This window comes from Larus michahellis, chromosome Z (genome assembly GCF_964199755.1).
Source record: "Larus michahellis chromosome Z, bLarMic1.1, whole genome shotgun sequence".
NCBI lineage: Eukaryota > Metazoa > Chordata > Aves > Charadriiformes > Laridae > Larus > Larus michahellis.
The window spans coordinates 8,152,957-8,175,347 of NC_133930.1; positions in this window are offsets into that span (position 1 = coordinate 8,152,957).

A 22,391-nucleotide genomic window follows, 5' to 3' on the forward strand; every position below is an offset into this window, starting at 1 on the left:
TACTTATTAATTTTGTCTGTGACAGAGCTTGATTAGCTTCTAAATTACCCTGTTCCTATTTTTAGTGCACTATGCCCCTACCCTTCACACACAGTTTAATCCCAAAGTATTAATTCGTCTCTATATAATGCTGACTTGTCTTTCTCCAGGTATCCTAAATCTTCCTGTTTTCGTTTGAGGTCCATCTACCTTTGTTTTAACTCTTATTACCTTTCTCATTACTTTTACTGCTCTCTGTTCTCCATTGACGGGCACAATTGCTTTGCAACAGCCACGGGTAGTACTGGAGAGGTGAAGGGTCAGGTTCACTCTTTGAAAGAACTCACCTCACGTCCTGCTTAAATTAGCAATTGCAGTAATGCACTGAGCCGAGAGAGGGAGGGAGGGGAGATTTTTATGTCTCTAATCACTTTGGGGTAAGTTGTGAACTCAGCTATCTGCAGAAGTGAGAGTCAGAAGCAGCAGCCCTTTGCTACCACTTTGCCTCACATTGTTACCTGTTAGACAGGTTGTCTTGCAAGCAGGAGGTGGGACAGAGAGGGCAGTCAGAGGCTCTTAGTGACAGCCACTTAGTCAGATGGTCCCACAGTGGGGAAAAGTCCGTAAGAAGCAAACCGCTGCTTGAGCTTACTTCTCCTGAGGTAATCACAATGCAACTGTGGAGAAAAGGCAGTCAGGACCCTTAATACGTTGCAGAGCATCATGCTGATGTAACTTCTTATATACGATGTGATCTTTTCCCTGCTCAAATCCATGGCAGGTCAAATTGTCTCTTTGTGTGCATTTCTTGCAATACATGTGTATGGGTTTAATGATCAAAAATTAACGTTGTGACTTTTAAATGGAATCAACTGAGATGCAGTGAAGAAAGAATAGAAGGAAGAAGAAGAGAAAGAGGAAGAGGAAGGAAAAAGATACAGGCTAGGAAACCTGGGGGAGTCTTGATCTCTTTTCTTCCCCTTAAATCCCACAGGTGTCCATGGAACCCTATGAAGTCAGTAGATGGGACTGACAGCGGTATTTGAGCCAACACTGGTAATGGAAACTTAGCAGATTTCTGATCAGTTTTATCCACTTTCTGATAGAGCATCAGTGGAAGTCTGTCCACGTGGCCTATTCTGCCAACTTCCTTCGTCCTCCAGAACCTTTCAAATAACGACATATAGGACACTTAAGTTAGATTTGCCTTTGGAGTTAATTCCTTCCAGAAATTAATCAGATATCAAGCTGAGCTACTTTTGAAATTTAGTGTAGCATGAATCTTGTAATTTTTAAGTCTTACTAATACAGCTGTGGGATGCTCTGCAGTCTCTGCAGCTCCTGCCAAGTCACCGCAAACCCATCACCAAATGCTTCTTCTAGTCTAACACACTTGAGAAGATACGTTTAGTCATTTTAAACAGTTGTTCCTTTTTTGACTGGTGCTGAATGAATAAAGTTTTCCTGCTTCAAATGCATTCTTTACTGGAAAAAATGAAGAGATGTCAGAGATGTAATATGTAACAGATAGGATTTCAATGTAAAATATTGATGTGGGTACATAATAAAACATATAATGTGAATTCCAAAAAAGGAAATGATGGAGATCTGGTTTTACCTCACTGCATCTAATGGGAATAGGTGGGAAAGAGACTAGGATGAAGAAAGGAAATGAAACCACAGAATACAGAAGGCAAAATGTCTTAGTCAGTGATCTCTTCAGCTTTCATGTTGCCTCTTAGCAGCCTACCTGCAAGGTTCTCATCCTGGTTACTTTAGCAGCATCTGTCCCAAGCCTACCCACATTGCTAAATCAATGGTAACATATGCTCAAATCTCATTGCAACATATGATGTGCTGTGTCAGGAGGCATCTGACTGGTCATATCTATATCCTTCATACTTTTTTCCTCTCTACATGGCAGGTACTCTTCACATCCAGCAGGCTTCATTTCACTTTCAAAGAGGGTCTGATGCACAGCAACTGCCAAGTGTTTCTAAAGACCAGCATTCTTAGGAAGACCTACTGTATTCCCTAAAATATATTAATCCAACTGATGCTATGGCCTTGCCAAGTTTTCTCCATCCCATCTACAATACCCAGATATGAATAGGGACTATTTTTTTCCCATCAGGGGGTAGCCTGTTTATCAGCACAGAAGAAGAGAGCAACTTCTTGTCTCCACTTAACCACTGCACACCAGAACAGAAGTACCAAGCATCTCACCACCAGTGATCCAGTGCCCTGGAAAATGAATGAGATTGCCTTCAAGTGCTGAGACAAAGCAATTAAGATAACCTTGACCAGCCACCTCTTCTCTTCATGTCACTCATACAGTCTTCTGGCATGGGTTGCCTGTTTGGCTGACCTTCATTCCTGTGGAGCCATGTGAAATAAAGCAGCTTCCAAAATTTGAGGTAGAATATGCTAAAATGCCTTCATCTTCTACCCCTAAACTGCATCTGATGCATTGGTCATTTGCATTAATTCTATTGTAATTGCTTTATTGAATATGCTGGCAGAACATACTAATTCCAAGCATATCGAAGACATGGGGTTGATGGCTTGACCTTGCAGCTCCTTGCTGGAATGTAGCTCCAGCATGCAGAAGGAAGGCAATGAGTTCCTCTCCTAAGAGGTGCATAATCAGTACCCAAAATGAGTCTCCCGTAGACATTTTGCTTAACAACAAATTTAATGGAAAGGATCCTTGTAACACAAAGGGAGATGAGCCACACATTCTGCAGCTTTGATAATCAAATCATTATTTTTGTAGCCTTAAGGGATATCTGCTTACAGCAGAATTCAACATATAGTTTAATTTACTTATCTGATCTTTCTCTGCACATGAATAGCTTCTATTTCCTGCCCATTTCAAATTTTCTTACATAATTCAAATGGCATCACAAAGTATGTATATGTGGTTCTGTACTGATGATATTGACAACTGACTAAAAGAAGGTTTCATTTCTCTGTTCCTCTTGTCTTTTCCCCATTCCTGGCTATTCAAGCTGCAGCTCAAAAGGATTTATTTTTGACCATCTTAATTCTGTGCCTGTGTGATTATTATTAGTGTTTTAAATTCTAACCTCTGATCCCTTTCATCTTTTTTGTTGTTGTGCTTTTACTAATCCCTAGGTCTTATAAAGTGCTTCTCATCTGTACATCTTAAAATGCTTTACAAAGGAGACTGGAAACACTGTTCTTACTTGACATGCTGGGGAGCTAAGGCACAGAGAAGTGAAGGGTCATATGTGAAAATAAGCCAATGAACTCAGTGTTGAAATAAATTCCAGCTTTTCCTGACGGTCTTCCCTATCCAGCCTGCTGTATTTCTTTCCTTACAGGATTTGAACAAAAACGTCATAGTCATTAGAATTGTAATAGAAGAGTCTTAATTTCTTTTTTTTATTCTTATTTATTGGCTTGAACTCCTTCCCCCCCCACCCCGCCTTTTACCTCTTCTCCATATTTTTCAATGTAAATATATGTTTTAGGAACTTTTGAGAAAGTACAAGTGCAAAACAAAATTTCTGATCCAATTAGTTCTTCTCATTTTTAGTGGTTTTGCAAGTGCATGTAGGTTTAACATGCACGGACAGTCATGCTAGCTAACGTCTGATACTCCAGAGAATCAGATTTTCTGCTGTTCCCAGGTTAGGAATGTAAAGAAGTTGCACAAAATGAATCCCAAACATAAATGTGGCTAAGTGCGATAGCATGGGTGACAACTACTTGATAATGTAGAGCTCATAACGAAACACTTATATATGGTCTTATCGCCCCAAACAGCTCTACCCTGCTGATTCCGGTAAAATAAAACCACATCAACAACAAGTAAAAAAAACTTTTTGACCATCTCAGCGCTCTCTTGCTCATTACACTGACCTGTCAGAAATGACAACTTGGCCGAGCCCAGTTATTCCATGCTGACAAGGTGCTGTATGTGCTTTTCTGCAATAATGTCAGCTTTAAGGTGCCATGTACTTAAGAAAACTAATTTCTGTGATTTTGCCAAAAAGAACCATTTGCCCTGTTGGTGGGGTGAGCAATACCTTAGTTTCCTTTAAATTAGGAGTAATTTTCATGAAGGTTGTTCTTGGAAAACTAACTTAAAAGAGTGGAACCTTTTTGTTAGTGTTAAGAGCTTGCTTATTGAGCAATTGTCTAATGATTTCCTTGGAGTATCTAAAACAGCAATAATGTTATTCCTAATATCTGACATATTCCATAAATATCCTAAATGCAACCAAATAAAATTGCATTCAGGGACATATGCTGGCAACCCATTATAAATAAGGAGATATAATATAAACATGACAATCTACAGGGCAGTGATGCAATAAACATACATTGTCATACCAGGAGGACCAAAGAAAACAAATCCCCAACTCCACTCACAGAACTGCATCTACAGAATTTTAGGGAAATTGAATTGTGTTAGGACAGAGCCCCTTGCAACTTGGAAGAGGAATACCTCATGTGTTGAACAGGTGGATGGGCAGGTGGAAAAAACAACTAAGCAGTTATAAACATTAATGTGGGTTACGCATGAAGGCAAGGCATACCCATCCACAGCCATATGAGAGCTGTGAAGGCAGCTAGCCAATATGATCCTGAGATCACCGGAGTACAGGGATTTTGAGAATCTCATACTTACTTGCTGCATTGGGAAGTCTCTTTAACTGTTGTGATAACCTCTGAAGGGTTTGCTTATTGATCTCAAGCACCTAGATTCAATTTTTGTGGATAATAATGTGTATTTAATAATACTTAATTACCTAATCCACTCTGTTGTTTATGTTGCTTTAATATATTTCTACTTATAATGGAGTTGGGTGTTATAGCAAACACTGTTCCCTGTGCTAATGTGTCCACATACCTACTCAGGGACAGACCCAAGTTTATATTACCCTAGTACAAGCCTAACCTCTACATAGCATAGGATACTCAGAACTATTTTTTTTCTAATTGACAAATTATGTATGAGAGTGATTCACTGCCTAAAGCCATATCTCCCTCTGCTGGTAAGGTTACTGATTGTGAAAAGGTGTTAATCCTTTAGCAAAGATTTTCAAGGTTTGAACTTTCAGACTAAAAGATCATAGGTTTGGTTCTTGGTATAGTGCTATTATGTAGACTAACATCCACTTCCTTCATCTTGAGCGCAGAAAGTATCATTTGAACACTGACCTCTCAGCAAAAGGGAACAATGTGCCTCACACCTACGAGGTGAAGGAAGTGAAAGTCTAAAAGAAAAAAAAAAAAAAACGAAAAAAGATGGAAATGCCAAAGGCTGTTCAAATCAGGTGATAGTTTTTACAGATTTGTCCATTACTTTAGACTTGTAGCTAGTACTTCATCTCCCAATGGCTAAAGCTTTGCAAACATTGCAAAATGTTTTAATAAATGCACAGAAAGGGTGTGCTAATGAGGCTTTTACAACCTTTTTGAATTAAATGTCTAAATAGGAAATTTGTCAACTAACAGCTTTGTTTGAGTTACTGGAATTTATTTAGGGTTGATTGAAATGTAGAAAAGAACTCATGACTTTTCATTTCTCATTTTTTACTTTTATTTTCCATTAGAGCAAATTTGTAATTAAATAAATAAATGAAAATAAAATATTTAACCAGCTGTCAGTGCATCAAGACACTATTTTCATTGGAAATAGATATGCCTGCTTCTTCATTGCAAACATCGCTTCATGGGAACATGATGAGTTACTTCGTCCTCAAATAGCATTGGAAGAAAAAAAATGAGAGGCATTTTTCCTATAAATTTGTGTTTCTCGTGTGCATGCAGCAATGCCATGATGAGTTCACAAAGGAGTCTACGGTTGTTAGAAGCAACTCTTATTCCCAAAAAGATGTTGTATGTAGACATATTATGGACTAGATTTTCAAAACATCATCTCTCTTAGTATTTCTCATGTGGGGGGAAAAGCTGCTGAGATGACAAAGATGTTACTTTGAGAGATACATTTGAGGAGTAAATCTCATCCTGACAATTTAGCTTTCCTTCAGTAGTATTCCAGTTATCCACATACAAATGAGAATAATAACAATGTAACCCCAAACTAGTCTAATGTATTTTTCTTACAGTACAGGCTAGGGGAAAACAACGACCACAACAACAAAAACCACAAGAAAAAAAACAAAAACAAAAAAAAAAAAGAAAACAAACAAAAAAAAGCAACCAAGCAAAACAACTCACAAAGAGGCATATTGTTAAAGTTGACAGATTTGGGCAGTGTTACGTAGAGGGATGATAGGTCACAGAAGCAGCTCAGTAACAAGACTTGTTTTAATGCCTAAAACTTTAGGTGTAGAATTGTCCCAGCTTTTACTTGCACTCCTAATTAGCAACAAAAAAGCACAAAACCTTAGGTACATAAAGAGGAAGCAGCTACTATATGAAAGTTATTATGTTTTCTGGATTGCCATGAGACACTGATATCTGTTTGGCAAATTGCTGCCTGGACTATAATACATGAACTCACCTTGGAAAGCATAATGAAGAAACTCCCAAATGCTGAAATCTGGTCTGTGGGAAAAGAAGCCCCTTCTGCAAGGAGCAGATGTCTGAAAATTATCCTGCAGCTTCAGGCAAACTCTGTCATGTCAGAGAGAGCACTTACTCACACAAATAGTCTCAACCCCTGCGGTGGGACTGTTTCTGTGGATCAAAATTGGGTTTTGTAATGTAGGTCCCATTCCTGCAAAGGGGAATCTGGTTCAGACAGCAGCTCAAAGCCCTATTGACGTTGGCGCAGGGATGCGCACACACAGCACAGACACGGGCATGCACATGCAGGCAAGTGAACCGCAGGACAAGTCACGCAAGCTGTCCCAGGAACAGAAACTGCCTGTCGTCTCTCTTTTGCTGTCAAAAATAACTCCTCCTTCAACTAGCACATTATACCAGCCTTGTTTTCCCTCTCTCCCCTAAACTTTCCAAAATAATTCCTTCACACTTTTACCTATACTGTCCCTTGGACTGGGGAATAAACTCCCTGAAAACACCTGAAAATTTACTTTGCTTTCCTTTTCCCCCAAGCTTCATCAGTTCTCCCCTCTGATGTTAATCCTGCAAAACACTCAGTAACGTTCAGGAGGCAGGGACATGCATGTTCTCTCCTATTTGGAGATGGTAACATCCTCTTTCCTCACACTCCCTCCTAGCTGCCTGGATCCAGGGACCATTATTTCCATTCTCCTTAGCTCTTTGCTTCTCAATCTCAGTTTGCCTCTGTGCTCAGACAGGAACTCACACTACAGAGGGCTGGAGAACAGTTAAGAATCAAGGCACTATGGTAACAGTGGCAGCGATACCAGGGATCGAAGAGTGGCTCAAGAAACCACCGCTAAGTCCCGACTGCCCCTGTGCTCCAGTGAGCGAGGCAGCAGTCCCAGCTGTTCCCCCAGCATTCGTTGCTTCCCCCTGAATCAGCATCTGCTCAGAGGAACGAGGGAGCCAAAATGCTGCCATGCGTGGCAACAGGGGAGCCCTCGCACTGGGGAAGGTCTCACAGCAGTAGTGCCCTGTGATAAATATTGCTAGTGCAGGGAAATGGGAACAAAATACCATCTGCCTATCCCGCACAGGACGCAAGGAGGGACATAAATTGCTCTGTTTGGGAGCCAATTTAGCTGGAGTGGAAGCAAGCATGGGTGAGGGAGGCACCTTACTCCCCACTTAACTCACTTTAATTGACTCTAAGTAATGAGACATTGTTGCAACCACCCTGCAGTTCATTCCCACACCCCTCTGACCCACGGTGTCTGAATTCAGCTCTGGCTGTAACACACGGCTGTGTAAAGTCAGTCCTAGGCTCTGCTATGGGGATGGAAATCCGGCATGTCCAGCAGGTGGAAAGACCCTGGGCGTGATGCTGGCTCACAGACACCCAGGATTCACTTTAATAAGGTGTGTTTAACAGGACAACTGGACATTTCCCCCCTCTTCCAAAAAAGAAGTAAAAAATTAAAATCACGTAATGTTCGTGACTAATTAAATTCTCACCCCAGTCATGATTAATGTAACAAATAATTACAGCTTAGATCTAATATAGATACAACTAATTGTTCTGCCCACAGTGCATCGTGACTAACAATTAAACAGCTTCCAAAGCAACCAAGAGCAGATCTTAGGCTAACCTTTTGCCTTGTTGTGCTTTTGCTGCCAAAGGAATATACATGCCTACAGCTTTTGTATTCCCATTCACATCACCGGCAGTGACAGATTCTTCTCTTATTAGATGTTAGACAAGCTTATTCCTTTTAACTTCATGTGTTCCCACTTTGTGAGACTGTAGGGCAAATAAAAAAATAGAAAGATACAGAAAAGAAAAAGACTGCATCACCTCCAGGTCCCTTGAGAGATTCCATCCTGGAAAGCTTGCTCTCTCTCTGTAGCTGTATCAGTACAGCTGGTTTGAAGGTTTTGAATTGACTCCAACCAGGCAGCTAAATATGAGTCTCTCTCCCTCCCCCTGCTCCTCCCTTCCCCCTCCCTCTCCCCCCCACTCCGTATGTTTCTCTTTGCTGTTTTAATCGAGGAAAACAATGTTATGAAAACATATCTTCTGTACCTTTCAAAGTTAACTGTTGTAGAAGCCTGGACTTTGTAGTTCACAGAAGGAACACATTGTATTTACTCAGTACCTCACAGACATCTTTTTGATCCTCATGTATGGAGGCTGCATCTACACCAAACAACTTTGATGGGTTCACTAAAGAATACTTGCAAAGTGAAAAAAAAAAAAAAAAAAAAAAACCAAAACAAAAAAAACACACTAAAACCAAAACAAACAAACAAACAAACAAACAAAAAACAAAACCAAAAGAAACCAGGCTGTGGGGACAAAGAAAAATTATCTGGAAGGAAAAAGTGCCTTTGAGTCCTAACAACTTTAAACCCAATGGCTAAGCAGCCAATAGCCTTAATAAGTCCAGGACTTCACTTCTGCTTTTGTGTTTCAGGAAAATAATTGAAACTAGCTTCTCATCTGGATAAAGCATCCATGTCCTCCTTGAAATATGTAAGTCACTTAATAATATAAGTAGCAATTTGGTTTTAGGTTTCATTTTGTGGTTTTTGGTTTTGTTTTGTCTTTTTTTTTTTTTCCTCCATGTCATGCATTTGAAAGATATGAGTAATTGAGACAAAAAAAAAAAAAGTTTAGATTTTGTATATTACCTATATATAGCCCCTTAATGCTACAGTTACAGTGATAATAAGAAGGTAATAGTAATAATGCTAGAAGTGAGTCTAATAACACAAAATATATGAACAAAGGATAACAAGATATGAGTTATCATTTGACTCAAATAGTGATGAGTATTGCATGGTAAGGAAAACTGTAAAGGTAAAACATTAAATCAGTCCAGTGACCTTTCTAGTTCTCAGACGTAGAGACAATCTTTAAGACTCTGATATCCTGTTGAATATTCACTGACTTTAAAGCAAGACATCCTGATAACCCAAACCAACCCGGAATAAGAAGTAACGTAATGGGAATTTACTAGCCAAACCCAATTGTGACAATCACCTCAGGAAAGCCTGATTATAGAAATATATCAGTTCTGTCCCTTGAGAAGGCAAACCCTTAGCTGATACACAACGTAGCTCCACTGACTTAATGAAAACCTTGCTGAAGTAACCCATTTCAATGTCCAAAGTAGCAAAATTTCTTTTTCAGTGTAGAATAATTACAGAGTTGTTTTTTTTTGTTTGTTTGTTTTGGTTTTTTTTTGTTTTTTTTTTACTACTTGTCTTCAGGAAAAGGAGCAATGAGTTTTCTCAAACATATTAATTACTGGAAATTATTTTTTCATTCCTGGTAAAAAGGGAGAACTGACTTCTTCACTGTGTGTGTCTCTCACCGATGTCCAAGAGGCCACCTGGGTCAAATTTGTCCTTAAGTAACAAAATGACTTCCAACTATAAGCTTTCCCCTCTGCCTCTCCAGGTTCATTTGAAGGTGTGCACTGATGCATTGCAGTTTTGTAGCAAACTCTAAGGCACTCTCTGCGGCACCAGAGTAATATCCTCAGTGGAAACTTACTAAAAGGATTGCTACTTGAAGGATGGCCATGAGGCTTTGGAACTAGGTTTTATGAAGTTGATGAACATTCACTGAGGATTAGGCTGTACTCATCAAATGATCTCACTTTTTCTTCAAATTAAAGACAGTGCTGCCATTTCCTCTCTTCCAAACCTAAATGTTCACAGCAAAAAACCCTGTTCTAAATGTGCTTCCCTTCTTTTCTCCACTGTTCAACCAATTTTATTTCATTTGTGATTTTAGACTTTTTCTTGTTTATTTTCTAAATCTATACGCCAAACAACATGTTCCATATTATAAGAATGTTGAAATAAATTTGTGGAAATTTTGGTGTTTCCTAGGGAATCTGTAATAAAATGTAATACAATGGAATTAATCAAGTCAGTGAAAAAAAAGGAATGGCTTTGCCATTTAGTTACAGAATGCCTTTGTCTGCTGTGTGGGTGATTTTGATGCTCTGAAGCAATTTCCCTTTGCCAGTTCACAGAGCTGCTCTGCCCCTCTCCTTTCCTTGGCAGATGGTGAAGAGCCTGGGTTAGATCCCAGCAAGCGTAAATCAGCCTTCCTCCAAAACTCAATGGAACAAGGCCAGTTTCTAAAAGATAAGTACCTGATCCCACTGACTATCATTTGACAACAAACCTCAGTCTCCATGGAAAATTTCAGCTTAGCCAGCATGTGACATCCTGAACTACAGTAAGCAGGCTGTCAGACCTACTACCCTTTGTCTAATACCCACAAAGATTTGTATCTCAAATGAGATACTACAACTTGGTGCATGAATGAAAATCGCTGCCGAAGCAATGCCTCAGGGTATGTAAGATCTGTAACTATTTTACCTTGTCTTTAAAGCCAAAAATCCAATGAGGATTGAGTTTTGGAGTGCCCAGAATTTCACCAAAAGTCATTTGATGAAGGAAGCATCATCCATTCTTTACAGTTCATTTCCTGTGGACTGAAAAGATTCCAGGAACATGAAAATGGGCATGAATTTGTAGACAGCTGTAAGGTAGATATGGAAGATAAACTTGCTTCCACGTACCAGAATGTGACTGACAGTTTCTCTAGTCACTTATTTGCAGCAATTCAATGCTTATAGCAAGTCTTCTTGACAGGATCTGGCATCAGCTGCCTGTGGGTCTCAAACATATCATCACACTATAGCTTTGGCAGGATCCATGGCTGTAGCACGTTATCTGCAGGAGACTCTCTCCATCAGCATTAGCTATGCATAGTTTCCTGACCTCTTTGTCCTCAAAAGAGCTATAACCTCCAAGCAAGAAGTTCCTTGTGCTCCATTTATTTGAGTTCTCTTAGCCAATAATGGAGAATGTAGTGATCCATAGCCCTCAAAATGGACATAGAGAAAAAGCCACAAAAATTGGACCTAGAATTCAGACACTTATTTTTCGAGTGCATGGGGAATCTAAGTCACCTTTCATTAAAGTCAACAGAAATGCTTTCTTTGACTTTGGTGTGAACTCGAGCACATTTTCAGTGACAAGGGAAAGCTCTGATTTCAGACTTTCCCATGCAAGAGATAAAGGTATTTAAGGTTAAGCAATGTGACCAGAGACTCATCATAAAGGACCCAGAGATTAGACTTTGACTGCTTTGATTGTTCAAAAGCTGATATATATGATTCCTAGGCTGTCTGAATGAGAGTTGTTAATAATCATCTTAGGATCCCTCCATATCACATGGAGAAAAATTGATCCTATTAAAGACTTACATGGTGAATTAATTGGGCACTAGAAGTACCTATTTCCCTCCGCTGCTATTAAAACCGGTCTAGATAACCAGTTCAGTATATGCGCACATTTAGTCCAATGAATACCATTCTACAACGTATCTGAAAGCACACATTATGTGAGTACTAATGGTGTGAAGCTAAGCACCACCTTAAGACTCTGAAAGCTATGTCACCAAAGCAATAGTAATAGAAAAGCAAGAAATTTCCATATATGTGTTAATTTCACAGTATTATAATTCATGATTATGAAAAATTAAATATTCTTTAATTTTATAAATTGCTCCAGAATGCATACAACTTTTTTTCCCTTTTGTTAGAAAGAGACCTTTGCCACGATATATCTCTCTTTCCTACACAATCCATTATCTCAGAGTTTTTTGTATAACTGGTATTTTTTCATTTCCAGCACCCAAACTTCCCAATTTATCCACAAGACAGGCAGTGCGTTGCTTCCAGCAATTGCACCATGACTCTTTTCCTGAGAGACCACTTCTTGGTGCGATATTAGTTAGTTCAATCACCATTGCCCGTACCTTTGCTACTAAATCACTAAAGAGTGTCAATCACTGCCAATCATGATGCTTTCATCAGTGTTATGGAGAATTACCATTTTGACACTGAACTACAAACCAGAAACTCACTTCCCATAGGCTATTACATAGTCGTGATATGGGTGCTTGATTACTTCTACATATAGAACTTTGGAAGCAAGTAAGATCCTAACAAATTTTACAGGGCATTAAACTGTTACACTTTTTGACTTATTCATCAAGTGCAAGTCCTAGCTTCCTGAATTTGAATTTTCTTATGCCAAAGGTAAATATAATGAACTTCTTTTGAAAAGAATGTTCTTTTCAACTTTCTCTTTCTGCAATAGCACATGTTCAAATGGCTTCTATTGAAAATTCAGAACATTAATGTTTTGTGTTGTTGCTATCTAGAAGCTTCTGTGCATTTTAATTGCCAGACATTATTTAATGAATTTATGATCCTTCTTGCCTTAAAAAGTGTGCCTTAAAAAGCAGATAGAGAAGCAGACATAGATAGATATATTAATGCTATCTATATGTTTAGCACAGAAATATAATGTTTGTTATTACACTTTTAATTTCCAAGGGTTTTTCTGATAAGTTTGTAGCTTATCAAAATGATAGTGACTTCCATTTCCATTAAGTCAATTTAACATGTGATTTTAAGTTCTGTTATCCAAAACTATTCTTTCTTTGAACTCAGACTATTAAAACAGTTAGTCTTATACAAGAACTGGACAGAAACCTGCTATGGAAAATGGGTGGTTTCCCATAAATTTTAGTCAGTGTTAAATCAATCACACAAAGTAGGAATCATTTATCTGTTAGCCTCTGTTAGTTATGTTAGCCTCTTAACAGCCAGATTCCAGTCTTAGTTTGCCGTATAGGATTGCTTTTTAGACACCAGAAAGAGATAGCTACTTGCAAATGGTGATTTTTCTCTTCTCAATTTAAGTCCAACATATGTAGGTTGAAGAAATTTCTGGATATGCTTATAAGTCTTCGCTGATTATAGGAAGGGCTTAGATGATTATCTTAAATTAGAATTTAGACAGTTAAAAATATGTGGGATGAATGTCACACAGGATATTTTCCTATTCAGGGGCTGAGTAATGCAAAATTGTCCATAAAATGTAAAAACCCAAATAATCCTAGGTTTTACACAAACCAGGACACTAAAGATGAAAAAACAGATTAGCTAGGTAATTTGCATTATTTTATTCTGAGAGATAATTTAAATGTTTATGGAAGAAAAAAAAATACTTATTTTATTATCTGTTAACAGTTAATAATAACATTTGTGTGTTTGAATAATCTGTCATCCAAAACCTGCTAGGTGGTAAACAAAGACAATGACAATGATACTTGATTTCAGATTCTTCTCCCAATCTTATCCCTACGGCATCTGAATGTTTTCCAGATACACATCAACTGTGTAATATCAGCCATGTGCTATTCTTTCCACAAAGAAGAATATATGTCTCTCTGTGGTGAGTTTTGGTTTTAAGCTATTGTTTGATTGATTTTGTTTTTTTTTTTTAATGTTATAGAATATACACATTTGTGGACTGCATAATATGGGGTGTCATTATTATTCTTTTGGAAACCAAGAAGTAGGATGTGACCATCTAAGTGTTTAGTTCATATGTTTTTCTTTTTTTTTTTTTTTTAAACCTCCTTACCTTTATCTAGTTAATATCTCACCCTTGACCCCTGAGCCTCACATCATTGGCACTGTAAATGCCAACAAAGTTTGTTAGAATCAGAAACAGTGAAAAAAAAAGTGGTTAACTTTTTTGCAAATATAATTTTAAATCTTGTGCTTGAGATGAGTGTAACATCGAGGTCTGGGAGTTGTACAATGTCTATCAGGAATTCTTTGCCTTACCTTCTTAAGGAAATTTTGGGACATAATTAAATTTCCAAATATTATCTGATACATGATATAAACTTCTATTCCTGGTACCTCTCAGATTGCACTGACCATTACAGGGAATTAATATCTAACTCTGAAAACAAATCTTTGCAGAGAGAGTATACATCTCTCCTCCTAGTTTTCTTTCCAGATAATAGCATGAAGAACAAAACACCAAATGTTCTCTTCATCAGGAATTCTGGCCTGGCTCACTTGACCCTATAACTTCACAAGGTCAAAAAGCTAGATTAGAACTGAGTCCTTTGATTTCCAGGATTGTGCGTACCAAACATCACCTGGCATTGAGTAACATTGCATGAAATCCACAGAGAGAGCCTAGAAGAGGAGTGTATGGGGAGGGTTCAATTTTATTTAGTGAGAAAAATGAAGGGGAGAGATAAAGAAGAACGCGACTGAGGAAAGAATAATTTATTGCAGTATCTTTTCACAGTAAAAGCCACAGAAGTATTGCATATTGCTACTTTGATGGAACAGAGTTTCCATCAAAAAGGAAAACATTTTGGTAATGAGTTATTGTTGGAAGAAAATCCAAGGACTGGTCATGGAGATGAAGGTGGTGTGAGAGGGAGGACCTAGAGGAACCCGGACAAACCTCTGCCTCTGGAAATTATTTCATTAAATCAGGACCTTTAAAATTTGTATTTAACTAAGGAAAATATGTAAAGAGAAAGGAGAGAGGACTATGAGGAAAAAACACCAGGGGATACAAATCTGCTTGAAGATTTGTCCTATTAAGTGTACTGGTTCTCCTTCAGTAGCTAGGATCAGTGCTCAACACTCCCTTTATATGGCCAACAAGAAACAGACTGGTAATAGTGCTTGATCATTTCCGTTGGCTTTTAAAATGGAAATGGATGACATCTGTACTATTGTATTAGGTTCAAACAAAGCTGTGTAGCAAGCATAGAAAAGAAACCACACAGGTTATGTCATACTCAGCTTTCTCTTGTTTAAAGACTCACAGGCACATAGCTCTGAAAAGCAAATATGATTCTCATTAGATACATACACAATACAGAAGGGGAAAAAAGAGTCCACAAATCCTAAGTGTAGCTTATTCATCCGAGGAGCTGCTAGTTGGCAAAGGGTCAGAATGCTATGAACCAGAGAACCTGCAGATTTATGAGGAGAAAAAAACAAAAAAAAAACAAACCCTGGTAAGACAAGTCAGAGGAGCCTCCAGGGAGTTTTAGCTTGCCTGTCCAGCACCTACAGAACAAATAACAGACATTTTTCCCTGACCTTGCCAGTATTATAGGTTATTTTAACAAGGCTAAACCTGGGGCAGGGGGGAGGGAAATCTCTAATGTATTAAGCACACACATGCTAAATTCAACATCAGGAATGCAGGTCTGTTTACAATGTGCCTGGGAGACTCCAGGAACATCAAAATGGACATGAATATGTAGATTATTTTGGCTTTGAGCAAGCTATGGCCAATATAAAACAAATTATAAAATCCCATTTGCCATTAATATTTACATTATCCTATACACTCTCTAGAGGTAAAACAGAATAGAGTAAGAAAAAAAAGAAGAAAAAAAGAAGTAAAGCTTTGGGAGGGGAAAAGACACTTGTGAAGAAATAAAAGTGCTTACCTAACAATACCATCTTTTCAAAAAAATAAAAACAATAACAGCAATGAAATGTGAACAGTGCAAAGCTCACATCTAATATTTGAAGTTAGATGTAAAAGGACAAAGACTGTTGGTAATATGAAGATGCATGAAAGAACCCATGCATGACAAAAAGTGCAAAGATGACAAGAGCAAATTAGGAAGAACAAAGTTGAGCTTCTTAAAAAGAACAGTGAATAAAAATTAAGTTTTATGCTATCTATGGTCAGAATGAAGGGCAGAAAAATGAAATAATATTTAACCACGGAAAAATAAAACAACTGAAAGCAGAATTAGCAAAACTAGCATTGACTAAAAAGAGTGACAGAAGAATTTGTTGCATTTTTTATTTGTTACTATGATTTTTTTTAGTAATTAAACTCTGTTAATAGACTTATGTGAGCAACTCCCTTATGCTCTTTTTAAAATATCATTTAATGTGTTCAGTTACACACAAAACCCCCCAAACTTTTAAGTGAATTTTCTTAATAAAAAACATTTGAGGAACCAAAAATTAGAAGCTATCAGAGTTCAGGTAACCCTTTCAACTATAATTTTAGCTTTGCATCCTGACATGTTATTAACCTTGAGTGTGTTGTGACATAGACTTTGATTAAATGATCACATACGTTGTTTTTGCCACACTTCTCACCTCAGGAACCCCAGTCCTTTTAGTGAATAGTGTAAACAATATACATTCAACAAGTCATTTTCACAGTTTAATTTCTTTTTTCCTTGGTGTTCATGGTGCTTACTTCTACATACTAAGAAACATGTCGCAGTAGGAGAGATTCAGTATAATTAATTAATAGATTTTGAGGCATCAGCTATATATAAAACTTGATGCTTTCACTTCAGACTAGATCTTACAAGAATCTGTAAGAATCTTTCTAGTTAAAGTTAAAATTATTTACTAATTTTAGATGTTAATTTGAACCTCCTAGGCCTTGTTTTTATTTGTTATTTCGTTTTTAAAAACACTATTTTTATTTCCAGGTGTTTTTATTTTCAAACTGAAATTGCACCTCAATTAAATCTTTTCCACAAGCTTGAACTTCCCTGGTTCATTAGTTCTCAATCACAGTCTGTGGGCTAAGTTATCCTATGAGTGGCAGATGAGCCATGTATGTGACTGACAGAAATACCAGACTCCCATTATGTAAGCATCCTTTTCTTTCCTGTCCATCTGATATTTTCCTTGCAAGCAGCACATTCTCTTGTAAACAAAGGGCTGGGAAGGCTGGATCTCATCAAGCCTTTTCTTCCAAAGAGCACCTGGGAATATAATCTCAAAATGACACTGCTGGCCTGCTCATATTTGACCCGCTACTTTTTCCCTCTCTTCCTGGCATATTCCAGAATCAATCTCCTTATTCCGTGTTGATTCTCTACTCTCCTATCAGATGCTGTGTTGGGTTTGTGTAGAAAAGTTTTGGTAGCATGGGGGCTACAAGAGTTGCTTCTGTGAGAAGCTGCTAGAAGCTTCCCCAAATCCAGTGGAGCCAATGACAGCTGGCTCCAAGATAGACCTGCCGGCCAAGGCTGATCCTATCAGTGTCTCTGGGATAACATGTTTAAGAAGGGAAAAAGAAATGCTGCAGTAGAACAGCAACTGCAGCTGGAAAAAGTAGTGAGAATATGTGAGAATAACAACTCTGCAGACACCAAGGTCAATGCAGAAGTAGGGGAAGGAGGTGCTCCAGGCACCAGAGCAGAGATTCCACTGCAGCCCATGGAGAAGACCATGGTGAGGCAGGCTTCCACCTGCAGCCCATGGAGGTTACCAGTAGGGCAGATATCCACCTGTAGACCATGGAGGACCCCATGCTGGCGCAGGTGGATGCCCAAAGGAGGCTGTGACCCCATGGAAAGCCCACACTGGAGCAGGCTCCTGGCAGGAGAGAGGAGCCCACACTGGAACAGGTTTGCTGGTAGGACTTGTGACCCTGTGGGGGACTCATGCCGAAGCAGTCTGTTCCTGAAGGACAGCACACCATGGAAAGGAACCACACTGGATCAGTTCATGAAGAACCGCAGCCTGTGGGAAGGACTCATGTTGGAGAATTTCATGGAGGACTGTCTCCCATGGGAGGGACTGCGTTCTGGAGTAGGAACAATGTGAGGAGTCCTCCCCTGGGGAGGAAGGAGCAGCAGAGTCAACGTATGATGACAAAAAGCCTCTCCACAAGCCTCATTCCCCATCCCCCTGTGCCACTCAGGGAAGGAGGCAGAGAATTTGGAAGTAGAGTTAAGCCTGTGAGGAAGTGAATGGTGGGGGGAAAGTGCTTTTTAGATTTGGTTATTTCTCATTACCATGCTCTGATATGTTTGGCAATAAATTAAGTTAATTTCCCTGAGTTGAGTTGATTTAGCCTGTGACAGTAATTGCTGAGTGATCTCTCCCTGTCCTTATATCAACCCATGAGCCTTTCATTATATTTACTCTCCCCTGTCCAGATGAGGAGGGGGAGTGATAGAGCAGATTTGGTGGGCATCAAGTCAGGGTCGATCCACCACAGACCCTAACTCTTCAGTTAGTTGATCTGAAATCATTCTATGACTTCATCTACAATAAATACAAACCTAAAAGGACAGATCAAAGAAAAAAGATGAATTGATCAAAGAAGTGAGTAATATAAAAAGAAGTAATATACATACTTTTTGAAGAAAATTATGTGTTATTTGACAAAGTTCAGCAAAAATACTAAAAATTTTGGTAAACCCTGGAACATAGGTTATTAAAATGTAAAGAAGCGGTTTAACATGAAAATATAAAAAAAAAAAAAAGAAGAAAAAGAAAAAAAAACACATGTATTGTTAACCTTGTCTGCAGACATTTCTCAGTATATTAAAAATCTTCAGATATTATCAACACTGGAAGAATCAACTGGACAAGATTCTCTAGGACTACAAAATATCTCAAATATGGAAGCTAAACTACCACTGCCCTTTGACACCAGATAATGACCACATTAACATAGCCATCTCTTCCTCTGCTGTCAATGTAAATTTGCTGAATTTAACCATTTGCTGAAAGAGAAGAAAAGTGAAAGTGGTTTTCATTCTAAGTTATCCTTTTTCTTGCATGAGGAATATTACTGAAGTAAATCTGTAGGGATGCATTTAAATTGTCAAATAATTTAAGTCTTTGGTTTGCTCCTTGTTCTTAATTATCCTCAAGTTAATTTGCTAACAGGCACTTTCTTTAGGACCAAGCAATAGTTTTCCTCTGGGGTGAAATACTAATATAGTTCTGGGGACAGTTTATGTCTGCAGGCAGGAGGTGTGGGGCTGTACCATGTTTTCTTCTTCTGATTTGCACAGGCTTTGCAGTCTCTACTCCAGCATGCCTTGTACCATTAATAGTTCCACATGTTTTCCACAAGTCAGAAATTACCTTACAGACCCTTGACCTTATTGTATCAAATACTCATATCAACCACACATATGAGTCACAGTACAGCCCTCATGTTATTTCAAGCACTTTACATGGAATTAAAAGAAAAAGAAGGAAAAAAAAAAAAAAAAAGAGGAGAAAAAAAAATCCTAGGGCCAGAGGAGTGCTGAATAAAGCCTTAAGAACACACAACCAGATCCTAAGAAGTATAAAAACCATGGCTTTAGAAGATGAGAAATGCATAGGGAAATGTGGGTGCAAGCCCTGCTGCACTATTTGGCCTGTATGTTCAAATGAACAGATTTAGCATTATAGCTGCAGCCTTGAATGTTTTTAACTGCCTTTCTCATTCTGAATCCTCTGAGCAATTGGACCTCAGTGTAAACAAGAGCAGACTCACTTGATAATGTTGAAATTAGGACTGATCTTTGTTTTCTGTTTCCATGTATTTGAAGATTATGTGATTTTTCCACAGTGGAAAGGAAATCTTGTATAGCTTAAAACTGGACTACTTAACTCAGACCAACCATTCCTTTGTCATTTGAAGTGAACTATCCACTGTAGTCATCATCCTTGTGTAAAAGCACAAAGGAACAGAGTACAGCAGCACTCCTTGTAGGTCAGTAAAGCTTGACTTTCTTGGACCCCACATGAGAAACCCACAGAAGGGGCAAGGTCTGGGAAATATCAACGAGGACAATCTCATTGATTTCAGCTGTGAGATTCATGGTGGTTGGGACTCAGACTGCATGTGGCTTTATAAAGTCTTTGAGAACCGATCAACTACAGTGAGAGAGATGTATCTCAGCACTTTGGCAGCTGGAACATTGAACAAACTGTCAACACATATAAAGAACAGAAAAACAGGTTTAAAAATAGGGTTACTAAGGTCCAAAGTCTTGGGAAATTAAAATTTAGGTAGAACTGAATTGAACTAATTTAAGAAATGTTAACTGTGATATATATATCAGGAATATGGCATCAATACCAAGAGTCCTATCAACTTCAATATTCCCCTTGGGGACTTCATAGGGTAACCAAGATCTGTGGTGGATGAATAGCCCTGTGCACATGCCTAAAACTTAGCACTAATTTCAAAAATTCTAGAATAACTAAGCTGCTGAGTTCAGCGCCTCATCTCAGCAACTTAAACTGGAGAGACTAATCCATTCCCATATTTCTGTATTACTAGCCGTAGGCATTAATATATCATGGATCAGACCTTACTACAATTAAAAAGGCCTCAGTAAAAGAATTTCAAGAAAAGGGTGTTAAAATAATCTTTTTTTAAAAATATCTTTTTTATTAAGACTCATGATCCAAAGTGCTTCTTCCTAACCCTAAGAGCTTGGAACACATTTTGTATTTTTTTTTTGTTTGTTTTGTTTAGTTATAATTCAATTTACATGTAACCCAATCACTGTAATTTTTTAAAAATGTAAACAGCACCAACAAAATCTCATTACTTATATCATCATGAAATGAAGAATTGGCAGCATAGTAGCAAACAAGAGATAGATGTGTATATTCAGAAATCTAACTAGGTGCACATGCACATACAAACTAGCTTCTAGCTTTTAGGAGGGTAATTTATGTGTGGAAGTACCCATTTGTCATATATAATCATCAAACAGGAGGAATATGGAAATACCTTTTTGTAAGGTGCATATTTCAGACTTCAAAACAATTTTCCTTTTTTTTAAATTTTTTTTGGATTTCCTTTTGTTGACAATATCAGCTCCGTTTGAAGGACTTCCCTTATACCATCTCTTAATTACAAACCATCATTCCAACCTGTTTTGTATTACCTTTTTTGAGAGAGGGAGAGAGAGAGAGGAGGAGATGTGATGGAACAAGTTTTCTAAGTGTTTATCACACAAAACTTTAAATAAAATTAAAAAGAGCTACAGTTCCCATCACCTGAAGATAAGATTATCTGAAGAGGAACAAAATAAAAATGACTCATAAAACAAATCAACAAGAAAGTCTTTATGGAGTAGGTACAATGGTCAAAAGAATGGATTTACTTGGTTAACAGATATTAAAGACTTCTTGTGATATTCAAGATAATTTCCAGCTTCATTTTGTCTTCTAAATCAGTTAGCACATTGAAATAATTTAATGAATAATGGATAACTGAGACTTTGAAAGTCAGATCCTAGGAGCTTTTAAGTGTGTACTGAAGTGTATATCTCAGAGTAATTCCATGAGATTCAATAGGAGAGCTCACCATGCACTGGACATAGTCATACAGCCTTGAATTTTCTATTTTCTGTTAGCTTTGATTAAAGTTTGAGTCTCTTTTCTTCCTGGCCAAAGAATTACTTGTTACATCTCTCTCTCATGACTCTATCAGAGTGTTAGGGGTCAGGATGAGAAGAATAGTTGCCTATAGCACTGTTTATGAAATAGCATATAGCAGCTCAAGATATTGTCATACAACGTGCAAGTCATTTCCTGTTTTCTTGTCTTTCAATAGCAGTCATTTGACAGATAGGAAAGACAGTATACATTTGAATATCAGAGATCCAAGCCAAAATATTTGGCCATGAAGCAATTGAATGACTGGAAGACAAAGATAATTTTCTTATTATTAATCCTAATAGTTTAGTTCAGAGTACTTGCACATCTCCAGTACATGCTCAGTTTCATTGAATTTTTTTTTTTCTTCTTTCTGATATGTGGTTATTTAATCTTCTGCCAACACCATCTACTGAACAGATTTTTCCCAGCTATGCCCATGAAGCTTTTGTACTATTGATGTTTTCACAGTGAACAGTGTATGTGTGTCAAATTATAGCTATTGATCTATGTTTGTTTCTTAATGTGTATAGTTGTTTAGATAGCATTATAGTTTGTCTGATTGTGGTTATACAAATAAAAGGAGGAAAGTAAAGAAGAAAAAATACCTGCCATTTTTATTTCTTTTATGAATTTCATTGTTGAAGGTAGACTGCTTATTTGAATTGAAAATATACTGAAATCGATGTTTCTTTAGATATGAGTTACCTTTTTTTTCTTCTTCTTAGTAACAAATGGAAATAATGGGGCATACAATCTTAGCAGAATAATAAAACCAAACCAAACAAAAAAAGACTCATTTATTTATCT